Consider the following 14,712-nt stretch of genomic DNA (forward strand, 5'->3'; position numbering starts at 1 on the left):
CAGACTTAGCAAAGTTTTACCAATGGAATGACAGTCAGTAGATGGATAAAGACATTTGAAAGATACATATGTAAGAAGTTTAGTTGAAATGGTGCTGGAAGAGTCTGAAAATCATTATTCACTAAAGGAAATGGGTGACAAAATATCATGGACTAAAGTAAGGACACACAAGGTAAAAACGTTCAAAATCATAATTTTAAGCTATATGCTTGCATAATTATTCAACCTTGAAATGGCAATTAGCTTTTGTTCTGACTTATTGGTCCTTTTCTTAACTAACCTATTTCAATAGGAAAAGAACAGGAAATTAGTGTGAAGTTTTCTAGCTGGCTTTCCTGATAAAGCGGGCCCTAATTTGGTTTCGTATGGAGAAATAAACCTGAGTCAATTTTTAACATCACTCTTATAATTGTCTTACGACATTCCATGTACCAGCATGAGGCACTTAACAACATTTTATCACGGTTATTTCAATCAATGTTAAAGCACTTACTGAATACAGTTTTGTAGAGAAGGCCCACATTTTATAAATAAGAAAAGGTTTTTTGAATATTTAGATGTACAGACAAAAGATATGGTGACAATAAATGTCAATTTTCCAAGTCAGAAATTTGCTGAAAAATATTTACTCAAAGAGGAAATGAGGCCAAAAAAAAAATACCTGTGTTTCCGGTGTACCGACCCTATTTTTTCCTCGCCGACCCTAATCTTTTTTTAGACATAAAAGTAAAAAAAAAAAAAACGTCATTCCTTTCGTTGTTTTTCTGTCTCTGTCCTCTGAGAATAGACTTACATTCCTGATTATGTATTACCGAGAAGCTTCGTCAACAGGGAAACAAAATGGCGGAGTTTGGCGATCCCTGTCCGATATCTTCAAATTGACAAACACATGTTTATGGTCCAAACACGTGGTTGTTCACAGGAGACACATTTTGCTGTCTTCATAATGAAAATATTTAGGATAAAGTTCACGGTGTTATTTATCCATGTCCAAAATAAAACTTACTTTTTTAACATTAGGCTTTGCGTATATCATGCAGGCTTCTTACGATTAGGCTTTGCAAATTCATGCAGGCTTAACTGCAAGGTTCCCATTTCATTAATCGTTACATCAATTTATCCACAGTTATCAATGGTTATTTATTTCGCCTAATTTAAATCCCATGAACTGAAATCCAAACAAAATCCCTGCGAAAGTGATAACAACACATTTATAGGAATGTGTCGGCTGCAGATCAAACGGTACAATTTGTGACGTCAGAGCACGAGTGGTAATAAGATCAAAGGCGCGTGGCTATGGTTTGTATTTAATTAAATCAGTCGGTCGGATACCGTATAATACTGTTTGATTGCCAGGATTTTGCCTAGGCTGGTAAGAAAATACCATACGATCGAAAAAATGTAATAATCAATTATCGTCGTCTTGGAATCTTAAAACAATGACCAAAGTTTTTGAATTCACTACGAATACGAATGAAAGTTTGATTGTTACGAGAATAATGATAAATTATAAATAATAAATTATAAATAATTAAATAAGATACGTAAAATAAATCTATATCCGCGTTTACTTGTTTAATTATTATCCTACCTCCACATAAGGGAGGTCACAGTTGACAAGAAAATCGGTGATTTTCGTCAAGCAAATTAACAAATTTAGTTGATAAATGACTGTTTCGTTAGAACATCATCATACATTTGTAGAAATTGAAGAGCTGGATTTGTTCTTAAAACCGATCGCGTCTTATAAGGGAGTATTGTATACAATAAAAACACCAAATTTCATGGGCAAAATTGGCGGGAAAATACGGTAGTCGAAGGTAAGGAAATGATTTCAGACATTTAACAATGCTGTTTTTTTTCTAACTTTTTGTTAATTATGGAAAGCTTATAATTTAAAGGTAATAATTGATCTGATGCAACAGAATTTTGCATGAAATTGAAACTGTAAAAAAAAAAAAAAAAAAATCCCGACCGACCGACCCTATTTTTTTTCGCCATGTAACCGGAAACACAGGTATTTTTTTTTTTGGCCTGAAATGGTTAAAAGATAACCATATTCAGAGGATATGAAAAAGTAGATAAGCTGCTTACAGTTAAATGATGAGTAGATAGACTATTAAACAGTTAGAAGATGAAGTGAAAAATGTCCTTCCTAAAAGCAGTATTGATTTAGCAATGTTAATTATGTTTTGACAATAAGTACCATTTTCTCAGAAATTAATATAATTGTCATTTTCTTTTAAATGGTAAATGCTGAGTGAATGATTGTATAACTGCTATCTGCAGAATAGCACAGGTATGAATTACGCAGCCAAATCAGAAGATTGTATTCTCCAAGCAATAGGAGTTATCAAACCCTGGTATTGTGACCTTGATTCAGTGAGGTTCCAAGATATGGTTTTAATGTTGCATTGACAAAAAGAACATGATTTAATTCAAACCGTGCGATGTATGAGATATGAACAAAAAATGCAAAACTCTAAACCTGGATACTGTATTAAGACCTTGACCTTCTGCTAAACAGGTTGAGACCTTAAATACACCTTTGTCTGGCCAGGTTAAGACCTTTTCCTTTGTCTGGCAAGGTTAAGACCTTTATCTTCACTAGGTTAAAGCTGTGACCTTTGTCTGGCCAGGTTATGACCATGACCTTTATCTGGCCAGGTTAATACCGTGACCTTTGTCTGGCCAGATTAAGACCTTAGTTAGACCTTCGTCCGGCCAGGTTAAGACCTTTACCTTTGTCTGGCCAGGTAAAGACCTTAACCTTTGTCCAGCCAGGTTAAGACTGTGACCTTTATCTGGCCATGTTAAGATCGTGACCTTCGTCTAGCCATGTTAAGATAGTGACCTTCGTCTGGTCAGGTTAAGACCATGACCTTTATCTGGCCAGGTTAAAACTGTGACTTTCGTCTGGCCAGGTTAAGACCGTGACCTTTATCAGGTCAGGTTAAGACCATGTCATTTATCAGGTCATGTTAAGACCGTTTAAGACCATGACCTTCGTCTGGCCAGGTTAAGACCGTGACCTTTATCAGGTCAGGTTAAGACCATGACCTTTATCAGGTCATGTTAAAACTGTTACCTTTGTCTGGCGAGGTTAAGACCTTGACCTTTATCTGGCCATGTTAAGACCATGACCTTTATCTGGCCATGTTAAGACTGTGACCTTTGTCTGGCCAGGTTAAGACAGTGACCTTTATCTGGCCAGGTTTAGACAGTGACCTTTGTCCAGCTAGGTTAAGACTGTGACCTTTATCTGGCCAGGTTAAGACCGTGACCTTTATCTGGCCAGCTTAAGACCGTGACCTTTGTCTGGCCAGGTTAAGACCGTGACCTTCGTCTGGCCATGTTAAGACAGGTAAAGACCGTGACCTTCGTCTGGCCATGTTAAGACAGGTAAAGACCGTGACCTTTATCTGGTCAGGTTAAGACCGTGACCTTGGTCTGGCCAAGTTAAGACTGTGACCTTTTTCTAACAAGGTTTAGACCGTGACCTTTTTCTGGCCAGGTTAAGACAGTGACCTATGTTCGGCCATGTTCAATATCCCCATTGCATGAATGTAAAACATGTGTCGTAATGGAAGTATACCATCACAAAAAGCAATGTTTAAACCCAGCTATGTGACATTCAATTGCAAAACTCTGTATGATGGAACAACAATTAGCTAGTATTGATGCAGAATATTACCTTGATGGCAACAGACTATGTAGTTCAGGGCCGGTATTCATAAAACAGCCTCAGTTATTTTCCTAAATTAAGTATCTCTCTTGTCATATAATATAGTAATATCTGAAACACTTTATTTTTAATGATTTTATCAAAACTACATGTTTTTATGTCAAAAGCACTTTTACATTTCTTTTGATTTGACTATGAAAATTTTAGGAAATTGACTTAAGTTAAGGAATGACTGAAGAAGATTTATAAACATCGCACAAGAGCTAGATGTGAAGGTTTTTAAGTGACATCAATGACAAATTCTGAGTGAGAGTCAATTCCCGGGCCACTCCTCACTCAAAATTTATAGTCAAGTTATGGGCCTTAAATTCTTACATTATTTCGTGTCTGGTCTCTCTGAGTGATTTCTACACCATTAAATTTTCTTCATAACTAATTTGAGCCGTTACACATGAAACATTCCGTAATTATCACCATTTCATTCCACGCCATTTAACTAGAAGAGTATTGTCATGCGGGAATGCATTATTTATTATAAAAGACAATATTCTTGTTGCTGTCTGCGGTAAACCACAACCACCTATTTAAGAATCATTGAGACATCTAATAGTGTAGGCACAATAAATCTATCAATAAAGTACAAATAAAGCCAGGCAAATTCTTTAAAATGATCTTGATTGCATTCAGGCTTAATATTAAAGCTACAACAATTTAGGATGATCTTTTACAAATAGTAAAAAGTCTTATTAAAGAGTGCAACATATATTGTGCAGGCTGTTACAACTATGTTGTAGCAAAAATTGCAGTGGGACCATATTCATGTCACGTCCCTTCTTGGATGTGTTTTTACATATGTGCCCATTATCACGTCAGCTCAGATAAAATGTGAGCAAATTGCATGTTGGCCTCATCTAAGGAAGAGAAGATATTATAATGTTGTTCGTAACTCTTTATAATTTGAGACTCTTCCATGAATGCAAATGAGCCAAATGCAGGATTCTATTTAATGATAGCAATGTAATAATAGTAATTTCTTCTTTATGTCTGACTTTGTATTCAAAACATTTAAACATTTGATCTGTTACATTCATTGTTCAGTTTAATATACATTCACATAATGAATGTTGACTTTCAATTCAAAGTATAGCAACTTCTTCATATATCTTAATTATATTAAGCAATAGTTTGATATGATATTATGTAGCAATTCAATTACTGCACCAAATACCAAAAGCTATATAAAACAAAAGAAAAATAATAACTAATGACAACGTACCGTGGCACATATATCCAAATAGCCGGACAAAACTATCCACAAACACTTTTCTGAGCCTAAATGGGGGGTGTCAATACAAACTGTATAGAAGCTATAGAAGAGTTTTAGACTATATTGGAAAAACCAACGAGGGTCCTACAGAAAATGGTAGCTCAATGCTTCCATCATCATGAGGCCAATATTTACTCTATTGATTACATTTGCACAAATAGAAACTGATAGAAATTATCAATACCCCTTGGGTATCTCAGAATAAGGCTGCAAGCCAGATGTGGCAGGTTTTGATACACAATACCCAATATGGTGAAGAGAAAAAATACCCATAAGGCCAGAAATAAACTATTTTTAGATTCTCATTCCACCACCCTAGGTCAAAACCAGTTTTTCTTGATGACAATTCTGCTTCAGCAAAAATCTGGAAAATAGAAACACAAATAAAAATATATTTTTTATAGAAAATATATCATAAAACAAGTGTTTTTCAAAAAAGACTGCCTCTGAGCCAACATCATATCTCCTTTGTGAACATCATATCTCCTATGTGAACATCATATCTCCTGTGTGGTTGTTTTTAGTTCAACAAAGGGGCATAACACAACAGTAATTAAAGTCAGTGTAATGGGCGTGTTTTAATACATGTGCAAATTGTCTCTGGCAAGACTGGTATTGATCTTAAAATTATTTACCTCTGGCCTAGTTGCATAATGTTGTATGTCATTATAGATTTAATGGATTGTTTTTTATTCTCAATTATGATTAACAACATCACTGCTATTGAATAAGAGGCTAAAATAATACCTTATTAACGACAGGTTTATGGCGAAGATGATTAATTAAATGGTAATCCAAGAACCTGTAACTGCATGTCTTAATACCCACCACTTAATACCCACCAGATACTTTGATGACATAGAATCCTGCTTTAATGCATTCACATTAGAGGAATATAATGACTCTAAGACCATTACGTAATAACTGTTTATGGTGATATTTTTTAAAGTTTCTAATTAACTAAGAGCATTATGCAGTGTATCTGTATACCTGTTGTAATAGTTTGATAACTTTCTGAGCCATTAGCAGGGGATGGACACAGTTAAAATAAAAATTAATACTCAGGTTTAGCCTAAAAAAGAGTTTTGTCAACAGTTGTAATAAACATTATTACAAAGGTTTAGCCAGAAAAGGACTTTTTTCTCATTGTTTGATTGGCGTCAGGAAGCCAGAAATATCCCTAAAGGAACCATACTGCTTACACAACTGAAATGATAAACATACAATCTGTTGTCCCCAAATGTGTCAAGCAGTAATTAGCCTTCGAAGTCTTACACTTTCACACCACTTGGGACCTCATCAAGACTTAGTGTGAAAAACAATTTTGTTTTTCATGAACATACATTTTGTATATCATGTGCAGTAAGTATGTCAAGATCAAAGACAAAATTTGAAGATAAGTCTTATAGCCACACATTCATAATTATAATTGTTTTGTTTTCAATAAAATATATGCAAATACAGTCGAACCTCGTTGGCTCGAACTCGCTTGGCTCGATATCCTCATAGGCTCGAACTGGATGAAAAGGACCGATTTCATTATAGTCAATGTTATCATTCCCGCTTGGCTCGAACTCCCCGAGGCTCGAGGTATTTTTGCCAGTCCCTTGGAGTTCGAGCCAACAGGGTTTGACTGTACCTTACATTATCATTTGTTAGGAATGTATGTAAAGATGAATTTCCTGTAAGGTACAGGCAAAGAATCATCCTGAATATGGCAGTTCTGTATAGCCAAAGAAGCAATCACCATAAATAATCATGTGCAATAAAGTGTTCCCCAATACCATCCATTTGTTTTGGTCATGGAACTGAATACCAACTCGCTATTGATGTCATTTCCCATTGGAATAATCAGACTTGAAGTGGAAGAGGACGTTTCTGCTATATGATGATGGCTGAAAATACGGCCACAACATGTACATTTTTTATCTGAATAACCTAGAACTGTTTTTTGGAGCAAGTGTGAGGTTGAGTTCTCTTGGACCAGTGACTCCTGTTAAATCCCCCCCCACCCCCACACACACATTTGTATTAATGTATCTGTTTTCTGTGTTGTTGTATTTTGATGCTATATGTGTCTCTTGATGGGTGTCTGTTTAATAAAATCTTGAACATTGTGCATCTTTAAAGGGTTGTCGTTTAATTAGGGTCACTAAATGTCCCTGTAGGCATCACTATAGTTTCAACACATAAAGTTTGTAATATTTATCCATTCAGACAAAAAGCACATATACAATACATTAATGAAACAGTTGACATGAAAACATTATGCACTATTTCTCTCAAAGGTTACATGTACATAAACTAAAGCCTGTAACTCCCTCAGAAAACATACTAGACTTCCTGGAACAATTAACACAAAGCATGCCAATGTTTGTCCAGTCTTCTCAGTTTGTTGGCTGCTTTGTGAAGAAATTAGATTCACAACATCTTTAACAAAACACTTATTTCTGCAGATAAAGCAATTAAGAAAATCATGGTTTAAAAAAGACTTTGACATTCAGCAAGAGCTTGAATATTGCCTGGGTTACAATCTCCACTGAAAGTTCAATGGTTAATTGATATGTTACAGTATTTATTGAATGCTTTGGGTACTTTAAATCCTTGAAAGATGTTGTTTAGAACAATAACATGGACAAGAGATGCTTAGATCAATATTCATTCTGTGTTGAAGGCTATTAATTATTTATATTTGCTCTTATGGTCTGTGCAATTCATTATGGGAACAGAAAGTGCAATGCCAATAAACCATTACTGTTCTCTTTATAAAACAATCAGGATTGTCCTGTATTAAAATATTTATGGTTTTTGATTGACAAATAGCAATTTTAAAAAGTCAGATGCTCATGTGTGTTGTCTTGGCCAGCAAGTCAGATGTGCATGTGTGTTGTCTTGGTCTGCAAGTAAGATGTTCATGTGTGTCGTCTTGGCCAGCAAGTCAGATGTTCATGTGTGTTGTCTTGGCCAGCAAGTCAGATGTACATGTGTGTTGTCTTGGCCAGCAAGTTAGATTGTCATGTGTGAACTGTCTTGGCCAGCAAGTCAGATGTTCATGTGTGTTGTCTTGGCCAGCAAGTCAGATGTACATGTGTGATGTCTTGGCCAGCAAGTTAGATTGTCATGTGTGTTGTCTTGGCCAGCAGGTCAGATGTTCATGTGTGTTGCCTTGGCCAACAAGTCAGATGCTCATGTGTGTTGTCTTGGCCAGCAAGTCAGATGTGCATGTGTGTTGTCTTGGCCAGCAAGTCAGATGTTATGCTTGATATTGTGATATACCATTAAACCCATATATCATGACACCCTACAACTATTACTGGTCACAATAACCTAAGGAGCACTATCTAGGCATTACGTTTGCAGGGTAATTCAGGACAAATAATTAATCTGAAACAAAATCTCTTGGACAAATATCTCCAAAATCCAATCATAAAACATCACAACCTAGTGCCAATAAATCCACAGAAGTAATTTGAACTGTCATTCCATGGTAATAACATGCTAGTGCTTCCTCTAGGGATGACAAAATTATTTTATGACAGAGCTGGTAAAGATTTGAAATTGAAAAAGAAGCACATGCAGTCACATACAAGCAACTTTCCGGAAATTTATATTGTCTCTGATTACTCTGAACAACTAAATGTTGATCATATCTAGATTTTATATTTCCTTTGAATGATAAATTCAGGAAATGCTATTGATTGCTTTACCATTGAGCTGTCTGGTTGGTAATGACTACTTATAAATCTTGCATTACACGGGAAAGTTCTTGAAAGTTTGATTGCAATAATAAACGATTAACTGATCTGATTATCAAATAATCTAAATGGAAAATTTGGTGATCATTTGTGGACCCAGTTAAATATGCAAAAGATGTGATACTGATTTGAGCAGTGACCTAACCATTTAACGAAAGACAATCCCTTTTCAAAAATTGGGCTTTAAAATTGGCTGCCCAAACTGGAGTATTCCATTCCAGAACTACATTCTTCTAAAATGGCTAGAAAACCTAATGCTCCTTCTAAAATGTGTCAAGGAAATCTGATGCTGCATGCAACTCCTAAAAATTTCCATACTGAACAAAAGGCTATCAGGAAATTAGCATCAGCATAACACTGCCAATTACAGTCATCTACATACGGAATACAGATTAGCCTTATATACATATTTTTCCGACCAAAAATCTAACCAGTATCCGATGAAAAGAGAATAAAATTGTAGCGGAAAATTCTGGGGAATCTAAAGCCAGTGGATGCACAAGAATTATGCCTTTAAAGCTGAATATGCCCTAAAAAAGGAGTAGCAGCCTTTTACGTATATTCTTCAATTATTGGAGGCTGAACCTCAACAAAATAATGCTTACCCAACAGTAACTCCAGTAAAAAAAAATTCAAATTATTGCCAACATTTAAGTGTTTTCATGGTGGCACCTAGACTTATTTTTTTGAAAAACCAACAAGTTAAACATTTTTATTTTTTATTTTTATCATTCAACAAACTCAGGAATATGCACCATTAAACAAGTTCTCAATATGCCCTGACAAAAGTATCAAGTCTTCTACAATCTAGCTTTCTACTTAAACAAAAACATTTCAGTTTATGTGCCCGGAACTAAGTGTCGCATAATGATGGAATGGTGGATTTCTTAGCCTTAATTACACTACAGGGAGTCACAACTTTCTTGTGTTCAAGAAGACGTGAACATTTAAGAAACCTGACTGTCTCACTGCTAGCCTGTCTTTCTCATTATTTTTGACCTTTACTTTACAGGGAAACTGTCACAGTCTGATTATTTATTTTTCATGATCTGATTGTTTCAGAAGAAATGACAATGGGGGGGAGGGGGGATAATAATTGTTTGCTTTCACACAAAAATGAAGGTAGGTAGGTCGAAAAAAAAAATTGTGTTTTTTTTAAGCAATGTTATACATGTCTTAATTTTATTTGCACACTATAAACTTTGCCATTTTGTCTCATTGCATTAAAGGATCTTTCCTGTGCAAGAAACTACCAAAATATTTAACCCAAAAGAATGATTAAGAAATATCACACAACACTGAGGGTCATATGGCATTATAAGGACCGGCCAGTCAGCCACCGAAAGTGTATATGGACCGAGGCTTAAGCCGAGGTCGATTCACCTTCGGGGGCTGACTGGCTCGTCCTTATAATGCCATATGGCCCTGAGGTGGTGTGTAAATATTTCTTATATTATACCGAACATTTTATATTACCATTCAATACTTTTAAAGGGCTTTAGATGTGTTTTATTAAACAAAGCTAAAAAGTTTACTTGCGACTAATTTTCGCCGTTGTGAAAATAGCAAGCTGCACTTACTAGTTGTATGACATCATCGGTCCATATTACATTTTTGGCAAGGTCCGGACCGGCCAAAATTATCATATGGACCGCTGACGTCATTAAACTGGATTTTTATTACAATACAATGATATACGGACCGATCGACTTTATATATACAAAGAAGGGACACATTTATGTAAGGTATAATATGAAAAAATAATGGTCAGTAAAATTGTCTGCTGGCCAAAAAATATCTAGGGTCGTGTACAAAAAATTTGGGTAGGTTTGGAAACCACTAACAAATGATTTGTTTGTTACACCTAGGCATTAATCTTGCAAATTGGGTTTCTTTCTGCATTGTTTTTATTTTAAATGTCTTTAGAATGTCTCTTGAATCACTGAATGTTTGCCTTAAATCTCCCAATTATTTAAGCAGGTTGCCAATTCATCAAAAGCTGACGTATCTAATACTTTTCCAGACCAGTTATTGGAATTTGTTATGGTTTTCATTTGTTTTGTTAAAATTCAGAGACAATATTGACGCCAAAGCCAGCCATTTGCGGACTACCACTGACAGGAAAATGGATGAGAAATCGAGCCTGTTTGGGGAGTTTCAGAGAGGAAATTTTCATTACTGGGATACCATGGCCTCGACGGGATGACAGATAGGGAGACTTCTGTGGTGCAATGAGGCCAACTTTCACGAAACTGATACTCATACATTACAGAAACTTCGGAAGTTATAGGAGAAAACTGAATCTCCTGGTGGTGATCAAAGTTAATAATGGCCCTATTTTCAAACTTCAAGTTCTTATAATCTATTTGCTAATTAGATACTAGTTATATTTGATAAGGTTAAATGACTTAAAGTTTTCGATAAGAATGATGATGATGTCAGGTGGACAAACAAACAAGACTCAGTATTCAAATCAGATATTGGAAGTTCAAAACCAGATAAGAGAGCCACTTCTTGCATAACAGACTAATAATATATGTCATGTGTTTTCGTTTTGGATAGAAAAATCCGACACGAGGGAACTTGCATTCCCAGGTTACCAGGCTTGCCGAGTTACTGGCTACGCAGCTTGCCCGAGGGTCGGATTTTTCTATCTGGAACGGACACACATGATCGATATTTTTTCATGCATACCTTAAATTACCTTTTTTTCTGAAAAAAATACATAGGGCATTTTTGTGCATTTCACCAAGAAGCACGTGAGACAATGTTTACTGACGTCATGACGCGCAGTAATTTTCATTCACTGCATACATCAAGAAGATCCTTCAGTATCACGTATTTCAAGGGTTATTCTGTTTTGTTTTGAAGATATATTTTTGTAAAGTTAATGTTTATAGAACTTATCTATTGAAATCTCATAATTATGGTTACATAAAGTGTATAATTGAAGAAATAAAAAGTGTTACTTCACAGGGCGTGACTCATCTGGCATGGGGGTGTGCCTGATGGAATTTCCCAACACGGCTGATCCGGTGTGCTAGAAATGTGTTTCTGTACTTTTACCGGGCCTGTAAATCTGTCTTTCCCACCCTGACAAAGACACCTGCACAGCGCACAATTTCAGAATAATATTTTCATAGAATATTCCATGCATTTAAAGCTGCACTCTCACTGCAGATTGAACGTTTTTACATTTTTATTTTTTTTTGTCTTGGAACAAGCCAATTTTTTCAGAAATCCATAGAAACCAGTTCTATAACACTATTTACAAAATATATAAGTTCAAAAATTGATGTTTTATGCATTTATCTTAAACCGTAAATATCGGTTAAAGCGATAAATCATTAAATTTTGGACGGCAATATGAAAATCTACAATCTGATTTTCTGTCAGCAATCTTATATCATTGGTTTGCTTAAAAATAAATTTGTTGCAATATTTTTTCATAAATATATATTTTTTGTCATGTTCTCAACTTTTAAAGCTGCACTCTCACAGATTGACCATTTTAACAACTTTTTAATTTTTTTCTTGGAAAGAGCAAATTTTTGCGTAAATTTCTGCCTTAAAACAGCGAGGTTACTTGACATTGATTTCAAATTACTTTGTGTCACGATATTGACATAAGAAAACCTACTGCTCACACGCTTTGAAATAGTGAAGTGTATAAAAACAGCGCTTACAATGCCAAATTTAATTTAAATTAAATGTTTCAGGTATGCCAAAAAAAAAAAAAGTTTCCCATTTATCACTAGGGGGTTGGATAAAAATAACTGACCCTGATGCATTCTGCATGGTCGGAAATTGGCAAGGCTGAATAACCAGGTATTGCACATGCTATAACAACATGACACACGTACATCTGGAAGATTCTCATCATCAAATGCTTAACAGATTTTTGCTGCAATTAAACAACCAACAATTTAGTTCATGTAATAGTTAGATGACATGAAGTAACACTTTAATGATTAAGAATGGGCGGAGAAAGTGTAGCAAATTGTAACAGCCACAGAACTCTCTAAGTGTTCACTTAAACTGTTGGAAGTCTTTAAGTTATTAAACAACAACTGTTCGAATGTCAGTTCTTTATTGTTCCACGTTCTTTCTAAGTATAATAATAAGTTCTAAATACAGCATGACATTTAAGGTAATCCCGCATCCTAACTGCCGTCCATTAAGGACCCAAGGCCGCTTTCCTTGCCTTGCCTAACCCCTCCCTTTTTTTTATAACATGCTTTCATATATATACTCCTAGCTCTTGACAGGCGTGCCTATCAACCACCCATTTAATTTCTGGTTAAATACAAAGAATGTCTTTTTTACAGTCATGAACTGTCAAGCTAATTGTACTAATAGCCAGCGGCTATCACGATCTGTCAACAGCTAGGTCTAGGCAATTTACATACAAATCTATCTTTGATAATTATGATGAAATATTTGTTTTTCGTTCCAAATAAACTTTGAAGTCTACTTTTGATTTTTTGTTATTACTTTAAAGTGTTTTATACGCAACTCCGTTACGTGACATTCGTCCCTTTTTTAATCAAGATTTTTAAGAAAATCTTTGCGTCAACCCCAAACAATGGTTATAATTGAATAGATAAATAAAATCGTAAGTAAATATGTTTCTTAACCCCAAACAGGTAAATTAAAAAAAAAAGTAATTCGGACAAAAAAAGATACGCAAAAGAAAATCTGTGCCTAAATCTCAAACAATGATGATCAAATGGTATAGATACGTAGATACGTCCCCTTTTAATGCAAGATTTTCTTTTCGTAAGCAATAGAAAGTAAACTGACACCATATTTGTCAAAATTTCTGACATAATATAGACTAATTGGTAATTAGCCCTCAGGTAATTAATAAACATAGTTAACAATTAGAAAATAACACTGCAGATTGAGTCCAAGTAATTAACACTGACAGTACTGTTGTCAAATTTGGTATTTAGTCAATGTTTTATGTAGCGCTGCTTTTCATGTTATCATTCTGAAGACAGGGAATCATCGTTGTTGTTGTTGCTGCTGCTGCCGTGTTGTTGTAGCTGTAGAGTTTATAGCCAAGGGGTTGTTTGATTGTAGAATGTCCCCACCGACTAGAAATGTTCTGCCATTATACGACTGCTAATTCTTGAAGTGTACTTATATAGATGTGTGCAAGTGTTCATGTTATTGAAGATACTAACGATCTCAAGTTGGTGTTGTCCATCACACAGGAATCATCACGGTCCTAAAGACTTGATCATGTGACGTCAAGCCGAGCACAGGTCATACGAGAATGTGTGCTTAGCTCCTCTGGATATTCCGAAGTGTAACCAATTGGTTAGCACATCATATACGCAATACCAGAATATAGTTTGATCCTTTATGAAACACCGATGACCACTTAACACAATATCGCCACTAGGTATATTATCTCGATATCCGCTGAAGAAGTATGTTGACATTGACTGTTCGTATCATGTGACATATTACCTGTACTTCTAAAACCTTTCATTGACATAGGTGTTGCTATTACCATGAACTTAATATTTTCAAGCAGGCTTATATTTTGAAAGTGGCCCCATTTATAATTAATTACTGTATCTGCGTGTAAGTGTTTTGTATGTTAGATTTAATGAATGTTTGTCCTAAGTTTTCTGTGAACGTTTTATTTTCATGAACAGCGTTTTGATCTTAATATTCAGAACACATTTTCTTTTTATGCAATATTTTACAAAGCTTATATGTTACCTTTACCACACTAAAACACCCTTTCATTCAACATGTGCATTAATTCCGTTCTGTCCTGCTTATCAGCAGATATCTAACACAGTTATTTAGACCCAGATTGAAGATTCGGTATGTTTATCATTTGACAACTTTTAATTTCATAATTATTCCATTATTTTAAGAAAACTAATACGTAAGTGATTCAATTAATTTATTAAATAACTCACACC

At 35.1% G+C, this 14,712-nt stretch overlaps 1 protein-coding gene across 5 annotated transcripts in view; it reads right to left on the reverse strand.

Moving 5' to 3' along the window:
* Window positions 1-14,712, reverse strand: part of LOC128211385 (complexin-like) — a 60,595-nt gene that overhangs the window by 34,553 nt on the left and 11,330 nt on the right. For 3 of the 5 annotated variants that reach the window (XM_052916121.1, XM_052916122.1, XM_052916118.1), the window contains exon 1: window positions 4,962-5,089. The exons of the other annotated variants lie outside the window; for them this stretch is intronic. The gene's annotated coding sequence lies outside the window, so the exon portion shown is untranslated. Of the gene's footprint in view, window positions 1-4,961; window positions 5,090-14,712 lie in introns of those variants that run through there. 5 annotated transcript variants of the gene reach the window in all.

Source organism: Mya arenaria, chromosome 12, assembly GCF_026914265.1.
Source record: "Mya arenaria isolate MELC-2E11 chromosome 12, ASM2691426v1".
Taxonomy (NCBI): domain Eukaryota; kingdom Metazoa; phylum Mollusca; class Bivalvia; order Myida; family Myidae; genus Mya; species Mya arenaria.